The 19,444-nt window shown below is 41.0% G+C and overlaps 2 protein-coding genes across 6 annotated transcripts in view; one reads left to right on the plus strand and one right to left on the minus strand.

Annotated features, from left to right (window-relative positions):
- Positions 1–1,665, plus strand: part of LOC116427506 (uncharacterized) — a 191,833-nt gene extending 190,168 nt beyond the window's left edge. For all 3 annotated transcript variants that reach the window (XR_012998780.1, XR_012998778.1, XR_012998779.1), the window contains exons 5-6: positions 521–610; positions 971–1,665. The gene's annotated coding sequence lies outside the window, so the exon portion shown is untranslated. The remainder of the gene's footprint in view (positions 1–520; positions 611–970) is intronic.
- The window catches only part of InR-2 (insulin-like receptor-like), a 138,233-nt gene that overhangs the window by 117,274 nt on the left and 1,515 nt on the right, over positions 1–19,444 (minus strand). The window lies entirely within an intron of this gene.

The following is a 19,444-nucleotide window of genomic DNA, read 5'->3' on the forward strand; positions in this document are numbered from 1 at the left end:
GCCCGCAACTCGATAGCCTCGGTTTCGCGCTCGATTGGGCTCTCCCGGCGCGCGCGGCGTTCTCCGCTGATCCTCGCCCGGCCGACACACAATTATCTTCCTAACGACGAAGCTAGAAAATTCACGCAGGAAACCCGCGCCGCGACTCCATTCCGATCGCGAGCTCGGACTGCTCTGATGCCACCCCTGTTCAAATTAAACTCTTGCTGAGATAATCACCGAGAAGACGGTTTTTTTATAGTAACATTAATTCTGTTTGAGTTGGGAGTTACCCGATCAGGGGTTGATCGATATTACTGGATGAATGATATTTTTTGTTTTGATCCCTTTTGTACTTTTTCTGGTATTTTTACGCTTTCACACTCTTGTAGATAGAGGTGAGACGGAATTTTTTGGAGCACTGGTTAACTCGCTTGGAGTTACCTGATCGGGGGTTGACCGACGTTACACGACGAATCAAATTTTTATTTTGATTCCTTTTTTGCTTTTTTTCCATTTTTACGCTTTTCTACCCTTGCAGAATGAAGTGGACCAAATAGAACTTTTTGGAGCATCGATCAATCCTTTTTGAGCTGCAAATTATCACATCGAGGGTAACATATAGTACATGGTAATGAAATTTTTATTTTCATTCCCATTTTACTTTTTCTCATATTTTCAATACTTTTCACTCTTATAAATAGAAATGGACTCAGATGGAATGTTTTAGAACATAACCCCATTAGGGCTGCGACGTACGTAATTGAGAGTGACAGTTACACGTCAAATGAAATTTTTACTTTAATGCCCTTTCGCTTTTTTTACATTTTAACCTCTTTCCACCGTCGTAGATCGAAATGAATTGAAATAGAATTTCTCAAGTACTAACGAACCCCCTCCTAGCTGTGATATACTTCATGAACTTTTTCAGTAATCCTCTTCATCTCTACTTCCCAATAATTATATCGAATATATATTTTCCTTTCGTCAGATTCAACAAGCAATTCCAACAAAAGTCTCAACAAACATCCAACAGAAAATGCTCTTATTATTCACACTCCAAACAGTGACAGATTCGGTCTGCCTAATCTCACTTCTACGAGTCAAGCTTTAACTAGTCTCCTGGTACTGTTATCGGAAACGACAATTTGTTGAAATAATGATCACAAACTTCCGAGAGCCCGTGCACCCTAATAACTTTCCGCTTGGCGGTGAATTCCGCGTGAGTTACAGTTTTAAAGCGCGGAACGTCCGAAGCTGTTAGCGCACGGAAGGCAAAGGTGCAGCCGACAGGCTTTTACCGTTGAATTTCAGAAGAGGATCGAACGCCGTTCGAAGGGGTAGGCGCGACTGGGAAATTGGAGTATTCGTTACGAGGGAATGGCGAGTGTCAGTCACCCTGCGAGAGACATCCTGAAAGTCAGGCTTCCTGTCGGAGGGGTGAGGCCAGGGTGTCGTAATGGCAGGAGTAAGGACCTCGACGGCGCCAGTGTTAATTCTCTGGGAACGAACCTATTGCGAGGAAAGCCCTTCTGACGGGACCTAACGGGGCGGATCGGGGAGAGGATGTCGGAGAAGAAAGATTATTCAGCCCTATAAATTACTCGTTGTACAATAGGACAACCCTATAATGCGGTGATACATTTCTCCTTGCACAAATGTTGTGTTGTGTCGGAGCAAAAATGTAAGAACTTGGATTAAAGAATTCGGCTGTGAAGCGATGGAGAATAATATGTGTTTTATGGAATTTTGTAATAATAAAAGTGTGTTAAATGCTGCTCTACTGGTTCTGCCATTATTTTAGCGTTCCTTGCATATATTAAATGAACCTACGTGAACAACTACGACTGCAATTTTATTTGAAAATTGATCTTATCCGGCTCATTACAAGTGTCCGTGAATATTTATGAGCTAAATTATTATAATCCGACTGACTTTTTCTTTCTTTGATCTATCGGTAACGGAAGAAGTCCATAAATTTGTATAACGAGCAACGCCGTTGCAAATTTACTTGAACCGTTCGTTTTTCCTTTGACTCATTGATGAGGGAACAGTTTATAAATGTTTATAAATATTTATAACGAACATGAACATTGCAAATCTACCCAAACAATTTTTTTTCTTGCTCCGAGTTATTAGCAATGAAAGAATTTATAAATATTTATAATGAGCGAGATCGATGCGAGTTACGAGCAAATTGCGGAGAAGAGTCGACTGCGTGGCACTGACTGTGCTTTGGTAATTAAAGGAGACACGACTGATCGTATTCAGAATTTTAAAGGTCCTCGGCGCAACTGGTTTAACGTGATTCGTCACGCGCATAAGTGACGATATTATTCACGTAGTACAAACGAACGACTGAAGGATTATACTTACTTTCGGTCAATACACTTTCCGAAAAACCCATTGATTCATATAAATCCGATTTCGCAAATATCAATCATCGCTCTGTGCTTGCATGAATATTAGCCTTCTTATCTTTAATTCACGTTCAACAAGTACTGAACTTTAAACGAAATGAAATGAAACGAATTTTCTAAGAACGTTCCACGCGTATACTCCACAGTTAACTATATATTTAATGCTATATTCACGGACATTTACCGTACATTTTCTTCTATTGTCCTCAGAAAAATTAATATGTACTTAGATTTTGGAAATTAGAGGTTTAAGGATAGAAAGTTACGATACATGTTTGTATCTGCATTAATCAAAATCGACCCAAACATTGACCAAATAATTACAAAATCTCATATGAGTCAGACTGACTCGTTCCGTAAATCTACTGTTAACAGGGTTAATTCGGTTTTCATATAGCATTAAAGAGTCTTTACCACAACTTCGATCGAACACGCGATTCTTTACCGCTTACGATTATCGTTGCGATAAAACCGATTATTTGTATCGAAAATTAATAATCCATGTTACGATCCGTTTTTGTCTAATAATACCCAATTTATCTCAAAGTAGATAAAATGTCTGGTTACCGATAAAAAAAATGTGTATAATCTTTAACCGGTTTGTCATTATCTACGATTCGTTGGCATTGTACGATTTCTAATCAATCTAATAAATTAAGGGGTACAACAAACTTGATATCCGCGTCTAGTATTAGTTAACTAAACAGGGTCGCTTTGCAATGATGCGAAACGACAGAGGGAAATTATCCGGAACGAAGTAAAACGATGATTTATAAGATTATAGAGTTGGATAATATTATCTGCACCAATGACAACCGAGTGTAAAGGGTTAACTCTGGCCCGCGTCACTGTCACGGCATCCGGCGTGCGAGGGTTGGAAAGGAAAACGGACGCGCGGAAGACCGGCACGGTGTCAGGCCGTGCGAACGGTTTGGGACAGCGCGGGTAACACGCGAGGAATGCACGGTACTCCTTCCCATTGTGCCGGGTATTACACACACGACCGAATGAAATATAGTTCGTGGAAGGTACGGCCGAGCCGCGCATACACATAGCCACAGTTTGCATACTTAACGTGGCCGAGCGAACGGCGTTCGACGGGGGCACCTCACAATGTCCCCCTCTCTTTCTAGCCCTGCGCACCGCCATCCACGATCTTCCCTCTTTCGCTGTCCCTGTTCGCTTCCCCCGAACCCTCGCCCTCCTAGCCAGTCCCTTCGCTTTGTTTCGCGCCCCCTTTCTTGCGCCCTGCGCGCCTCGCAACTCTAATACAGGCTTCTCCGGGTTTCCTCAAAGTGCATCGGACCCACCTGCCGCATACTTCGCGGTGGTGCACCCTCTTTCCATTCGAAGCTGGTCCAGCTGAAGAATCTGCTTTACCCGACGACTGTGCAATGGTCGTTGTCGGTCGATCAACGAAGGTTTCCAAAGGTTCTAGAGTTATAGAGGTTGTCGTTGAACAACCGTAACCTAGCAAGATCTCTCGTGATCAAGAATTGATTGTTATGGACACGTAGACTAGGAAGCCTGTTTCATATGAATCTGTCGTGATTGAGGTTTGATATAATGTTAGTAAAGATACTTATTTTGGAGTAAGTTAATTAGGAAATTGGTGTGAGCTAGGTACCTTTGAAATGAAGGGATGAATAAGAAGAATCCCTTATTGCTCTGTATTTACTGACGTTTTACGTGTTGTTTTTCAATAGCGACTTTCCAATAACAGGAAATTTCAATCTGAACCGTTGGTACTTAATAGACCGCGTTACACTCCGGTTCTGCCTTTTTAAAATCTAGTTTGCCTCAAAGTAGATAAAATGTTTGGTTACAGAACGAAAAAATGTGTATAACCTTTAAACATTTTATCGCGATCGACGATACGTTGGTGTTATACAATTTATCATCGATCGAATAAATTACAGGATTTAAGAAAGTTGCTATTCGTGTTTAATATTAGTTAATTAAACTTGCTCGCTACCGAAATTATTTAAAACAAACAAAAAAATCTGTGCTAATGACAACCGAGTTTACTGCTCAGAGGACCGATACGGGCCGAGTGGAGAGCAAAAGAACCGGACGATCGTGAAAAATAGGAATCTACCACAAAAATCTATGACTCGCAGCGAGAGGAAATTGTGCAATTATGTTGTAGGCAACTGTATCGATGATCGATGATTGCAACGGACCTGTCGTACCACTTGTGGCCGTACAGCAGATTTTAACCGCAACGCGATGATCGTGTCGTGAAATCTGTCGTCTGTTACAACTCGCAACACGAGACAGGCCGTAACGAGGCTCTGCTGGTTAGCTCAAGTGATTTTATCGAGCGGTTCGGCAGCGTGTCGCGAATATTGAATGGTTCAATAACAATAGATAAAAACAAATATTAACCCCTTGCCTTATAATGTCGGGTCAGACTCGTGGCGAAGTTTCCAAATAGAATTTAACAAACATAAATGTTATTCAATGTGTTTGAATTCAAACTATGTACTATTCCTCGTTATCAATGCTTATACTTTATAGGAAACGCTGACATAGAATATTCCTAAAATGTTCCTCTTATTTTCAATAAATTATTAATAACAAAGTAGTTGGATCGATCACGGTTCAGAAAAAAATCACAGGGCAAAAGGTTGACTTCCTTGGCACCTTGCAGCTCTTGTGCCTACCGTCTGGAAATGCTTCGGGGAATATGCATTTCTAAGGTGAACTGATTTGATTTTCGTGCGAAGAATGTTACGGATGAGTTACGATGGAATGTTTATACGTGTATTCCTTTTTTAGCAGTAATATCTTCTAGTATTAGAATTTCTTTGGTAGCGAAGTACTGATTTGGAAGATCAAAAACTGAGATGAAGGTTCAAGGAATTTGTGACGAAAACCACGGAGCTGATATTTCAGTGTCACCCTGTGTAAAGCGAAACGACTGCCGACGACGCAAGTCAGTTCGAGCGACCGTTACGATCCATCGTAACAGTTCGTCCGCACGATAATGGGCCCCTTAAAGGAATTTGAGCGAAACTTGCCGCGGCGGTGGGAACGCGAGTTACACGGGGGACCGATGCAAATGGGACTCTTTCTCGGCGGCTTTCTCGCCGCGCTAGTTGCCGCGATTCGATCCACTCGCCGTCCTAACTGCGCCGGGTAAAATATTATTTCGAACAGTGAACAGTCGAGCAAGCTACCCCGCTTTTTAATCGTATTTGTAACTTCAAAAATGGAATATTTTACTTCGCCGCGACACGAATTGGAAACATCAGAAAGAACGTCTCGTTCTGAAGGATAACGATATTACTTGATCCTTTATGAATTTACGATGATCCTGTTAAACAATATAGTTCTTCAATGTTTTCTCAAGCAATAATATAACTTCTTTTCTCCAGTCACTTTTAATCAAGTATTTCTGTATTAGTCATACTACAGTTTATTTAAATAATAATATTCTATATTTGAAATATGCAACAATGGCGTATGCTTTACAAATTTAGGAAAAAAGGAAACAAGAATACAGCAAACATGGCTGAGAACCGTGAATCAGCTGCATGACTACAGCGCCCACCCTACGTTACCGTTGCTCTCCCCCCGTAGTGTCGCGCAACCAAGGCCGGGCGTCAAATTCCGCGGCGATCAGTCTAATCAATGATATGTTGTTCTAATTGTAGGGTAAATTATTCGGATGACCTGATAAAACGCCGACTCTGCGCGCGGACTTGCTTAATTTGCTAATCAGTACCAACCAATTCTGTGTTAATGGTAATATTCACGATGTAATCGGCATTGAACATCCCAATTTCGAAAACCGGTACCCATCGAGCCCGGGACACTCGATAGATTATTAAATGTCCGGAGTTTTTCAGCCTGTCGCTCTGTGCGTCCTATCGAGAGACGGTCGTTTCGTTACAATTACTCATTATCAATGCCCCGACCGATCAAGATTCGAGGCGACGCATATTTCTGTCGTGCTACCTTCCCAACAAGAGATACCCGGAAACGTTAATAGTTTATGTATTTCGTGATGAGGCTGTGCGTAACGAATCTACTGAGAGCACCGAAGGCACGTACGCTTAGAGCACTCCCTACTTTCACGAGCCATTTTCTTAGTCGTTACGATCGTTCCAGTCAATCTGGACTGGCACGCTGTAAAGAACTGCCGTATCAGACATATTATGTCTTCCGAAAAGTTTTGTCTCTTAGGACCGGTAATCTTAATATGTACGACGCTTCTCGCGAAATGTAACTGTAAGTTGTAGGAACCGTGTAACTGTAAATCCAGGAATTGCATCTTCGTAAAATATGTGTTCCCGTTGTGATCGGTATTATCAGTTTTCGTTAATGTAACTCAAACCGCTACATTCGTCCGAATTCGACCGTTGTTATCGTTTAAATACGATAGGATTCGAAAAGAGTTGAAGCGTATGCTTTACGTTGCTTTTCATTTGTAGTGTTGTATTTTTAGCGGTCAGAATTTTTGCGTATTTATAACGAGAATTCTATAAGAAACATCCGCAGCATACAAGCAAGTCAAATAGGGTAGACCGAGGCGAATCGGAACGGTTTGGATTTAACAGGAAAATACAAATAGTTAAAGCGGGGAATGAACATTTTTTTTATAAATCTGTTATTAATACACATTAAGCTTCAATATCAGTAAAGAAAGATGTTAAGAAACTTAAAAATCTTCACACAAAAAACTGAAAAATGAGAAATATCCGGTTCGCCGCAAATTCTGGCCGAATAGGATTATTCAGAAATCTAAACGAAAATTCAAATTTTGTTCAGCACTTCGTGATATTTTCACGTAGTTTTCTCGCACGGTATGTATCTTTGAAGATTCTTCGTCACACCGATGTTGTTGGTACTTGGAAACTGTGTTTCAGTATATATATAACTGTGGGCTACGAAGAAATATCGCGCATAACATCAGTGCTAGAGACGAAAGGTTCCGGAAACGCTGATTTAAACGACCTAATGCGTACCAAGTGCCCCACTAAAATGATAGCATCGGAACGACTGTTCGAACGCTGAAAATACACTTATAAAAATTGATATACTGATATACTGCTCGATAAAATAAAAACTACTTGTTCACGTTGATGACTGGTTATTATTAACGGATGGAAGTGTTGATTCGTCTTGTCACTGGCAAACTGTTATTACCAAACTTACGTAAATTGATAATTTTAGGGGAAAAACATTTTCGCTTATTAGTCCTTGGAATATAAATTGCACGTTCGACAGTGGTGATCATTCATTCTTTTTCTCATTCGAAATGTGACTATTGTCATTTTTTATTCGCTTATCTGATAAGCGGTGACTAGAGACCCTCGCGACGCCAGTCGCATGTCCAGCGCTGGTCATCGGTGACCCCCGCAGTGTAGTCGGCGTATTAACTTAATGAACTCATTGTCAAGTATATTTTCCGAAAAAATTCTTTTCGGAAATGACCACTTAAATTTTATTGCCGTAAAGAGAATCATAAAATATCTGCTCCATTTAATGGTACAAAAATATAATATGTAATAATATTTACCTTGGGTGATAATAAAAACATAAACATAAATAAGGAATAAAAATTCATCGAATGTCAGCCACAGGTGACTGATGAAGTGCAAACGTAAAGCTCGGTGGCAGTCATCGGTAACCGTCACGACGGAGAATGTGTTAAGTAACGTTTGATTGAACTACTTGATCACTCCGGATTACGTGTACCGCTTATGAAACGATAACGATGCGTTCGCGCAAAGATATGAATGTGAAGCCAGAAAAAAAATCGTAAAAACACAACCGTGAAATCGCATGAACGATGTTCGTAGTATTAATAATCACACTGGAGATATCGATGATTTAACACGACATTAAAGGCGATTTTCCGCTTCGAGAGTAGAAGAATTTTGTTCGTTTATCGGTTTTTCGTTCATTTCGTCCGCAGAATGTTCTCATTGATTGGCTCACATTCTCATTAGAAATTAATCAGCAAAGTTCTTGTATTATTGTCATTCAATAACCACAATAACCTTTCGCTTTAAAACTTTCGTAATTTCCGCATCAATTAAACATTAACTCGTTGAGTGCCATGAGAACCTCGAACGTTTTACATATCACATGTTCTTTCGTAGCAAAGATAATTAGAAACATTCATTGTTATAAAATATGAAAAAATGGTATTTTACGATCGTCTTTCATTTTCTCCATAAAAAACGAGAAAAACCGTCATGTTAGCCGGACGCATTCGACAGATAGACGAGCAACCGGAAATTCATCCAATCCAAGCGCGCTGATAGCGTCGCGTCGCAGGAGAACAACGCCGAGCGTACGACGAGGAAAACATATCGTCGCGAGACGATCACTATCGGGCATGGGAACCTTTTGGCAAACCGGATGCATAGACGTCGACGGCCGCCACGGTCACAATGCTGGGGTGCCATGCAAATCGGCTCTAAATCCGTCGATGATTTCAGCGAGGAATGCCGGCCGACGCTAACTGGCCGTCGCGTTTCCACCCCTCCGAATACCTACAGATGATTTCCATCGAACAAACTATTCAAGAAGATTTCACGCTTCTTCAAAAGGAGTTTCGAGGAACATGAAACCAAGCAAATACAAATTTTCCTTCTGAATTGTTCTTTGGTATAGCCAATCGTAAACTGTGTAAATACTAATCCGGATAAAGTGATCATATTAAACCTCACAAAAAATTTGTTTAAATCTTTGTCGCGCAACTCGATTGGCTGTGTGAACGCCTCAGCCAATCATACACCAGAACCGAAAGTTTGTGTGAGCAAACGTAAGGGAAAACGCGAATGAAATTTAACACTGACTACTGGACAACGCGAAGGAGTATAGCCTTGATCTAAACGTGGTTACCACTAAGTTGGAACGACAAGTGTAATATATAGATACAATTAGAACAAGACTGAAATATACTTCGATTAGAACGACGAAGTGAGTACGACTAAAACGAAATTCGGTAGTAGAATGCCATACAACTTATCTCGAACAACGAGTGTTCGTGATAAAGATATTCTTTGTTTTCCGTCCGTGCTTCTTGTTTTTCCGTGTTTCGCGTTTAATGTATTCGCCGTGCATACGTTAATAATGGAAATAATAATGCCAGTGGCGGCAACGAAGGGAACGAACTACTTGCTGTCTTCGGTCAGACGGATTTCGTAAATAACCATAGAATTGCGGCACGGTCGGCGTAAACCGTGCGTAATTTATCGGCGAGGTTAGATTCGCGGAACGCGCGTGTCGGCGATAAGAATACAGTTATTCGCGGCGATGGCGGTGCGTCATTCCGTGTGCGTGGAACGCGATCGGGGAAACGTCACCGGCGTCGATCGCGCGCATTAAAACCGGCGTCACACGACGTCGCTCGCGGCACGGCTCGTTTCCTTCCCGAGCGTCACACGTTACGGCGCTTTCGCGGCGATATGACAAAACGATGGAACGACCAGTAGAAACGTGAGCACGCCGTTGGAAAAAACATTCGAATGTTCCGCGTATCACTACGAACGCGATCTTATCGCTCGAACCGTTCGAACTTCGAATCGCTTGCGAGCGCGTTCGAAACTGTTCGAATATTATTCTTCGAAAGGAAATGTGTGTGAAGCTCATTGTACTAATTTGGATGCAAGAAGGATTTTTATGATATGGTCGTTGATGTATGAAATCAATTAAGGAACATCAGGTTTGTAAGGTTATTAACCCTCTTTAGGCCGAATGTTTTTTCGTGTCTATAAAAGAATCTATGTAGTATAAAATTGATGAGTATCAACCTGTAAATACAAATTAATAATGTATTGTAACAGTGTAAATAATTCTGTTCAAACAAATATACCTTGTAATTTTGAAATTACGATGTTCAACTTTCACGTCTGAATATATAAAAGTTCAAGTTAATTAATTACTTAATTTTATTCGCCTCTTAGCTATGCGAAATAAAATAAATCAACGAAATGTCAATACATTGGTACGTTACTTCAAAGTGATGCGGGCCTATAGAGGGTGCAAGATGTGCGCAGAATTCTGAAAACTCTTTTTTAAGCGTTTTCCACATTTTTGTGAATATGAAATGTATATTAAAATGATATCCAGTAATGATTACATATATATCATTTTTCTTAAAGACGATTTTCATTTTTTTTTTCACTTACTACGTGTCGGATACCTAGAAATACCGGCAAGCCGATTTCTACGTTAATAATACAACTCGCCTCGCCGATTGTTCAATGGAAGTCCGCAGCTTTAAGGAAACTCTAATCTAGAAACGACACCGGAATAATTTCAATTTCAAATAAGAGACAAGTTGCAACATTTGGTAATTAAGTGGTCGAGAATTCATTATTGCTGCAATGTATAATTGATATACATGTAAATAATATTTACCACGATTTGCGAGAATAAACAGAGGAATTTTTTTAAAAATACGAGTCATCCTCTGGCATTACTACTCGCCCGGTTTATTCAAGATCGCTTGTAGCGTCCCCCCCTCCCCCATTACGTTGCGCGATTGGATTTGCTACTGAGTGTTTATTTGTTTTCGCTAATCGCGCGATAATTCATTACCTTACAATTAATGTTAAATTAAAATACTTATCTACTCATAATAAATAAATAAGAATATCGTGACACAGAAATAAATCTATAAAATTCTCCATCCGAATACTTCGAAATACAACGCTTGAACATTATTCGCTTTTCACACAACCACGGACCCTCAATTCCCTTTATCCTCTTCAAGGATACTGACACATATGTGTACATTTGATTTTAATCTAACATTAACGTCCATCGAACGGACACTTACTTTTTCTCCGTCTGTTTTTTATAAACGACTCCGTCTGCCTTCGTATTGTTCAATTCGTATCAGTTATTATAAAATAAACTCTAATCAAACGAAAACTAGAATCATCTGTGTTTGTTCTCAAAAAGAATTCGGCCCTGAAGAGGTTAAGTACAAATTTGATATTCACCCAGCTTAATCTAATCATGTGTCTTTACGCATGTGCTCCTTTGAAACGGCGTGATCTTGAAATTCAGAACCGATTATTTTGTCTTTTCGTTACTCTGCGATGATAAAAGGTAATTCTGAACGTTACCTTATTTGGGTAAACTTAATAAACGAGAAAACAAACGTCAGTCGAGGTGGATCGTTGATTCAAGTTTGCCGATCGCGGCCGATGGACCGATGACCGGATTGCGCGGCCAGCGCCCGTGAATCGCGGCGCAGAAAACCGGTGATGAGAAGAGCGAGAGGTGAACGCAATAAAAAGAAAATTTTATTTGCGACGCGTACGATCCCGCGATACGCGCGACGGTTACGCAACCGTGGCGGGCCGCGTGCGACGAGTATAATAAAATTACGTTGGGGATATTTTTAGCGTTCGGACGCGATCGTTTGCGGAATGTCTTCGGAGAACTCGGTTCTTACGGGGATTTCAGCGACGATCCGGAGTACTCACTTACTTACTATGTGACGGAGACCAGAAAACACCGGCAGGCCGATTTCTATGTTAATTATGCAACTCGTTCCGTCGATTGTGCAACGAAAGTCCGCTGCTTTAAGGAAACTCTAGTGTAGAAACGATATCGGAATAATCTCGATTTCAAATATCAACAGATAAATTGCAATATTTGTTAATTAACCAATGATTTATAAATTCAGAAATAAATGTATTGACCCGATAATAGCAAAATGGAAAGGCGTTAACAAGCTGAAACTGGAAATAAAATTTTTATCCACATCACACCACTTTTCGAACCAATTAATTCAAAACATTGTGGCAGCAGGTGTGGCCGGATATGGGGTGGGCGGTCTTGCTCCTGACAATGCGTCTCGATTCCATATTTATGGACTCCGACCGCTGCCCGACCGCGGGTTAGTAAACACTGCGAGCATGAATGGCAGGTCCCAACCCCTTTGCGGTCTGCGTGTCGCGTCAAAGACAACAGAAGCGTACTACCCTTTTATTTTTATCTTTATCGCAGTTCTCTTGCGCACCCCGCGCTTCTTTCGCGACCATTCACCCCTCTAACCTACATAAGTACACCACCGTCGCTGCCACCAGTGTCTTATCCTTTTTTTTTCTCTTCTTCCACCTGTGCATCGATTATTTTTAGCGAACCCTGTCTATTCGCGGTACGCGAACCAAATTACACAACTCCCTCTAAAAAGAAAACGAGAATGAACGGGGAAAAAAGAAAGGAAAGGGAGGCAACATCGCGTGTCACTCTCAATCGCATAATTTCATTACGCGTCATTTACAGCAGGTTTAATGTTCTATCGCCGGGCTCGGAGTATTATCGTTTATTATTCAATTGGAATCGCAATTGTGTACAATAACACCAACGAAACGGGGCTGAACTCGCGAAACGCGACTGGACGAACGTCGGATGCGTACTCGATGACGGGCTACGATTGGCGAGAAGAACACTTCATTAATCACTCGATCCACGGTTCAATCGAGATTATTTTTCATATGGACACGAAGTAATTTTGCTTTCGCATTTCGACGGGTGGTATTTCCACGGACGGCCATGGCTGTTTCGTTATTTTATCATTTTCGAATTGGGAGCGGTTGTTGTCGAAACCGTTCCTTCAAACGGAATTACGAGAGTTATATTTTTAAAAAGATGAAATAACGTGATATGTAATTTGGAATAATATTCGTTGTCATTTCAAATGCGTTCAAACGAATGATATTAATAATGATGCCAATAATAGTTTATAATAGGTATCCTCGAATGAATAATACAAGAATAAAGGATTTCTACTTTACTTTGCATCGTCGATGCAGGATCATAGACGTTTTGTTGGCAGTCCGAATGTTTAGAAGAAACTGACAATGGGCAGTCCAAATGGCTGTAACGTTGTTCGGAAACCGTTTTAGCAGAGGAAAGCCGTTCAAGTAGCAGGATTCACGGTTCGTCAGATCGGGGTCCAGAACGGAAGACGAATGCGGTTCTCAGTGACAATATAATAATATGGGTTGATTTGTACGGAATAATCCTCGATTCCAACTGTTTCGGCAGTCGGTTTTGTTCCGCGATTAGTGGATACCGATCCCTCTGGGATTCGGGCTAGGAAATTGATGTCAGTGCCGCTTCTTCGATTTGAAGGGGTTCATTGTGAACAAGGGAATTCGGGTCAGTTCGACAGATGCGACAAAGGGTAGGGAAGCAAAGGGGAAGAGTGAAAGATAGAAAATGGAACGGTTTAAAAAATTCAACGTTGGATGAACTCGAGAGTTTGTTGGGAGAAAGCTTGTATGCATATAATGAAAATGACAAAAACACGATTTTAGAATCCATCGCTGTACGCCTGTCAATTCGGGGACCGGTTTGAAAACTTGATAAAAAGGGAGTCGGAATATCCTCTGCAAACAAACGAACCGGATAAAAGAAGTGGATATAAAAGGGTGAATTACGACGGTCAGGTCGATTCTCAAAATTCTATATCCAATAATTCTCGTCTGCAGCAAAGAACGTCTAAAAAATATCTTGAATACCGAGATGAGCAGAATAAAGTTTCTTTTCGAACGTATGTCGCCGGGGTTAAACAAATCGAAAACTCCTGAAGCAATTAATTCACGTACACGACAGGAGAAATTACGCAACTTCTGAACAATAAAGGGGATAGAAACTACCACACTCAAGTTCACATATTTCAAATGTTTAACAAATGGATCTGTCTACTATCATAAAACAGGAATAAACACGATAAAGGGTTGTTTCGACTCGATCAGACCAACAGGAAGATTCCGCAACAACTAATATCCATATCCAAGGAAAGAGCATTTAAAAAAGCTCCCAAGCGATCGATTACACGTAAGAAACTAGAATTGGGGGATGCACCGATCTCCTAGTAAATCTGACCGAAGAATTCCGTGCAGGTCGATTTGTATATTCGATAATGGGACGGTGGGGGAGGAGAGTCTTCAGAAGTCTGGTAAGAGAGTGAAAGAAGAATGTGGCTGGTCGATTAGCTGAATTCGAAAAAAATTTCGAGCCGATTACCTGTCCGGTGTGCGAGGCCGGTTCGTGAAATATTTCGCGTGGCGGCACTAGGAAGCTTCGTAGCGGGCGGACGGAGGCGGTCGGGAGCGTAAACAAGGAGGCGAGAGCGGCGACGAAACGAGGTTGGCCGAGCAGTCGCGAGGTCAGTGACTAAAGAGAGAAATATCGCGGAATGCGATATAGCTGCGCCGCTCTGCCTATTGACGTTACCGAGGTCCTTTTACCGAGAGGAGGCCACCGCTCCGCTTCGATCCGCGACGCGACGCGACGCTATCGTCACCGGCCCCGACGCTGATCGCCTTTCCTCCATATTTCTCCGTTCCCGAGATACGCTGTTTCGGTTCTCCCATCGCTCATTTCTTTTTTTTTTCATCGAAGTGAAATATTAATTAATAATTATTTATTGCAAATGCTATTGGTTTTGTATTATTCTTTTTATTGGTATTGGCATTGCTATTGCCATTGCTTTTGCCATTGCTATTGGTACTGTCATTGCTATTGCTACTGGTATAGCTATTCCTATTACCATTACTGTTGCTATTGTTGTTGTTATTACTATTGATATTGCTATTACTATTGCTATTACTACTAATACAGCTATTCTTATTATCACTACTATTGCTACTGCTATTGCTATTCCTATTACTCTAATATCACTGTATAGCATACATTATATTTTTTGCAAGCGCGATATCGTGTAAACATTTAACAGAAGGAATTTCACTTAGTACCTGTATCCGCCTTAAAGGCCCAACAAATACAGCCCCATATTGAGATGAAGCTCAATGACCTGGAGGTGACAGGTCATACGGAATTACATAGACTGTTGGTTGCACCGGGTACACTTTCCAACATCCTTTCAGCTTTAGAGTCTGGTAACCAAACTGTTTTTGACGCACCTTACCTGCCCAGACTCTGGATAAAGGGGTCACCTCACTAAGCATGCTAGCTATAAACCACTGCCACTATGAGTCCAACCTAATCACTGGAGCAACCACTGTCACCAGGTACCGGTCTTCGTAGTACCACTTATGAACGTCTATTCGCAGGTCTTACCGACAGGAGTTTAGCTACTGTCTTCTATGTAGATTTGGACCTTCTGTCCAGAGCTTGATGGGCTCAGGTGAGCATTTAACAATGATATATCCTTTTTGAATAGAAATGTATCTTTTATCAGTTTCGACAATAAAATACAAACATATTCGCATATAACTGGTATCAGCCGGAAGTTAATTCATAGATAACTATTAGAACAGATAGAAAAGGCCATGTAAAGGTCGTCTATGACTTCAATCAATCCCTTCTATAATGTACAATCTTCTATTCATTATTTATTTCCGCGTGCTTTCATGCTTGTTTCTTTTTTCTACGATGTAAAGAAAACTCTTTGTTATCATTATTGAATAAAAAAACAATCCTTCCGTTGATGCAAGTTAATTTCGCAAATACGAAATTTAGATCGTCAATGAAGAAAGAGTTAATTATTGGAATTACCTACAAATGTTCGAAACGCACGCAGATCATTTGTCTCGTGACGATCGAGAAAGAACGAGCTTTCGATGTCACAGGAGAAAGAAAGGAAACGCGTGATGAACAGCAAATAGTTTGGATGTTTGCAACGGCTAAAGAAAACTCGGGACTAGCGGTATCCGAGATCGGTCGAGTGTCGAGGCAATGTAAAAGGTAAAGTTTACCTGGGAAACGGTTCCGACGCATCTTTTGCTTGGTAAGTTTCATTTGAAATTTAAATCGGAAACAAATATTTCGAACGAACGTTTCAGTTTTTAATTAAAACGAAATAGACGAGAAAAGAGAAGGGAACGACGAAGTTCAAGGTACATTTAATCAGTCATAAATAATATCGACGTATGATGCATTCAATGCTATGATCAATTACAACCTCGAAGACACAAGTGGCAAGAAATAATCTTCCCGAAGTATTCTGAACGAGTAAACCAGCGCATTGTTAATAATTCACAATTGAAACCCTCGAAAAAGCTATCCCCTTAGTTTCTTTAGGGTAGAGGCGTGCGTCAGCGTCAACGATTCGGAGAAATCAACGATCCTTACGTCGCAGTCGCTAAACAATCGACCCCTTAATCCACTACGCCGAGAGAAAGTCCAATTTATTGCCATCCCCAGATATTCATTCCCCCATCTTAACCGTGAGTTCCAGGAAAACGCAAACAGAAAGAACCGTTCGTAACATTCGTTCGGCTTGAGATTTCCCGCAATTATCAACTGCGCAGGACATCTTCAGTTAATATATTGTCATCGATCAACCGCAAGAACCTGTAGCTCTGACCCAGTGGCAGAGTGAAACCGGAAACCTTTGACACTGCTGCAAGAGTAAGAAAACAGAGGAACTTTTTCTTCAGAATTCTTGGAAAGAAGTCAAAGGAAAAAACCGGAAAGCGAGATGAAAACTCGAAAGTTTCTCTGCACCAACAACAAATCATTTAACACGTTCGCGACCACGGCCACATTGGAAATACCCTTGCTGTGGACCGTGCTTTCTTTACAATAATTTTACGAAATATGTTAACCCGTACTCATATGAAACATGATAAATAAGACAAATGAAGCATTTCAAGGTCACACCACGGTCAAATACCTCTCACCGTGATACGTAGCATCATACCGTGTAACTTTCGTTTGACTGATACTTTTCGAGATAATTCGGTGTTTTCACTCCGGCTCCCATACATTCTTTTTTAAACAAAATCTATTTCTATCTCGGAAACTACTGACTTTTAGATCCATGTTTACTAGGATGTTTTTACTCAGTTTGGTGAGCTGTATACGCCCTATGATTTGTTCGGTATATTTTAGAAACTCCCTGTACGTGACGCGTGGTCGCGAACGTGTTAAACCCAGGGAAAACACGTTGTTCTCATTATGAGTCACGCCGGAATCAGTAAACAAGAAAACCGACGGTAACGGTCAATTAATAATCAATTACGTACAGAAAAACAACAAGCGGCAACAGAATAGACGAGCGTCTTCTATGTTTTCGAACGGTCTTTCATCCTCGTCGGGAGGAAGATCGAAACGTTGCCGACGTTTTCAGGCACTCCACGCTATCCTCGTATAATCTGTTGCGTTTGAATTGCATTTGCATGCGCGCACGACCTGCGATGATAGCAAGTCCCGCCTTTTTACATGCACGAGTACAAGAAATGCGACGTTAATGGTATTAACGACGCGGCGTACAAGGTAAAAATCTTCTTCCCCGTTTTTTTCCCCGTTCCTTTTTGTTCGAACGCGTTAACGAGTCGCTTGTGAACGGAAACGTAACTGTAACCTGCCGGATAGCGGGGTGAAGGAGCCGACATTGAATAACTTTGCATCCGAGTAACCGCCTACGGACACGGTGAGCACGAGTCGCGTTAACGATGAATGAGATTACAATTATACTTGGATCACGGTGGCGTGGCGATAGAAAACACACGACGCGGAGAGAAGCCCGCCACGCGGCTTCGGCTTCGGCACAGGCTCAACGCAACGGTGCGGTGCGGTGCGGTGCGGTGCGGTGCGGTGCGGTGCGGTGCGGTGCGGTGCGGTGCGGTGCAGTGCAGTGCAGTGCGATGCAATGTGGCGTGCCGCGCACGAGTCCCAGCTGAACGTAAACATTCCGATGCTTTGGGACTTTATTTGGGAGCATGCCGTTGCGGCCACGTGTAATTCAAGCATTCATGTGAAAAGCATCGATTGTATTGCGTCGATCGAGCGTCAACGACATAATTGATACCTTCTGACGCGGTTTTCTTGGAAACGAGTGCGGATATGATGAGCAGGCAGAGTGTGTGTTCTTCAAATGTATTGTAGATGTTCGTGGGCATGCTCGATTGGGAGTTATGTGTTTTATATGCGTCTGAATGGCATCTGATGAGAGAATGAATTTGCGGGATGGAATTTAGGAAATGAGGACGGACTTAAGTTTCTTCGATTTCTTAAAGAAAGAAAGGGAATTGTCTTGGAAATAGCTGACACGGTGTAGTAATTTTTTGAACGATTGGAATGATATTCTTTTTTTCATAGTTGACATGAAGATAATAAACATTCATAAATGAGAAATGCAACAGTTATTCAAACTGCCATAGAAAAAAAAGGAAACGGTGATACGTTGCATGAAGAGATTGCTATAAATAATGAATAAATCGTTGCAACACTGTGGTGCGTGTAAGCTCGCTGATAAATAAACTATCACCGCGGTTCAATTCCATTGTTTTCATCATGCGAATAAAAAACATCAACTAAATATTTACCACCAATGCTCACAAAGATATCTGGGGAGTTGTAACTCGAACGTAAACGCGTGAAATTGTATAATGTGTTTCGAAATGCATAAAACTTTGACAACAGTGAAACCGTGTGTACTCAATTAAGAAAAAAGTACACGCCGATAACTTTGAAATATTTTTTGTTCAAAGCTTTCAGCTTGGACCAAACACACCCAATGTATTTTCTATATACGTTTCTATTTTCACCGATGAATGAGCGCGTAGCAAAACTGCAGTGTCATAGTTCATTATTATTGTTATTATTGTAAACATACGAACGACGAGAGACCCGAAATCGATTCAAATAGTGAATGACTAATTCTACTTTGCTCTAATGAATGGCCGCGTGACGAAAAATATTACTATTATTAACACTACCATTATTATTATTCCTATTAACACACTGCCAACCGCGCATTTTTCGCAAGCCCGTAGTAACCTTTCCAAATGAAGACTCTCGTAAACGGTAGAAGACGTTTCAAACAACAAATAATAACTGAACAACAATAATTCTTTATTTCATATAACCTGACTATTAAAGATTCCAATTGAAAGCTAAATGAATAATTATCAAATGAAATGGTAATTCAGATTATATATCAAGCGACGATTGACGAGCGAACTAATATCACTTTGAAAAATAAACAGAATCGATATATTGCGTTAACCCCTTGCCGTATTATTTACTTTCGCTACTGAGCTCGTATAGCATTTTACTACTAACAATTTAGGAGAAAAGCAACAAAATTG

Source organism: Nomia melanderi, chromosome 6, assembly GCF_051020985.1.
Source record: "Nomia melanderi isolate GNS246 chromosome 6, iyNomMela1, whole genome shotgun sequence".
Classification (NCBI taxonomy): domain Eukaryota; kingdom Metazoa; phylum Arthropoda; class Insecta; order Hymenoptera; family Halictidae; genus Nomia; species Nomia melanderi.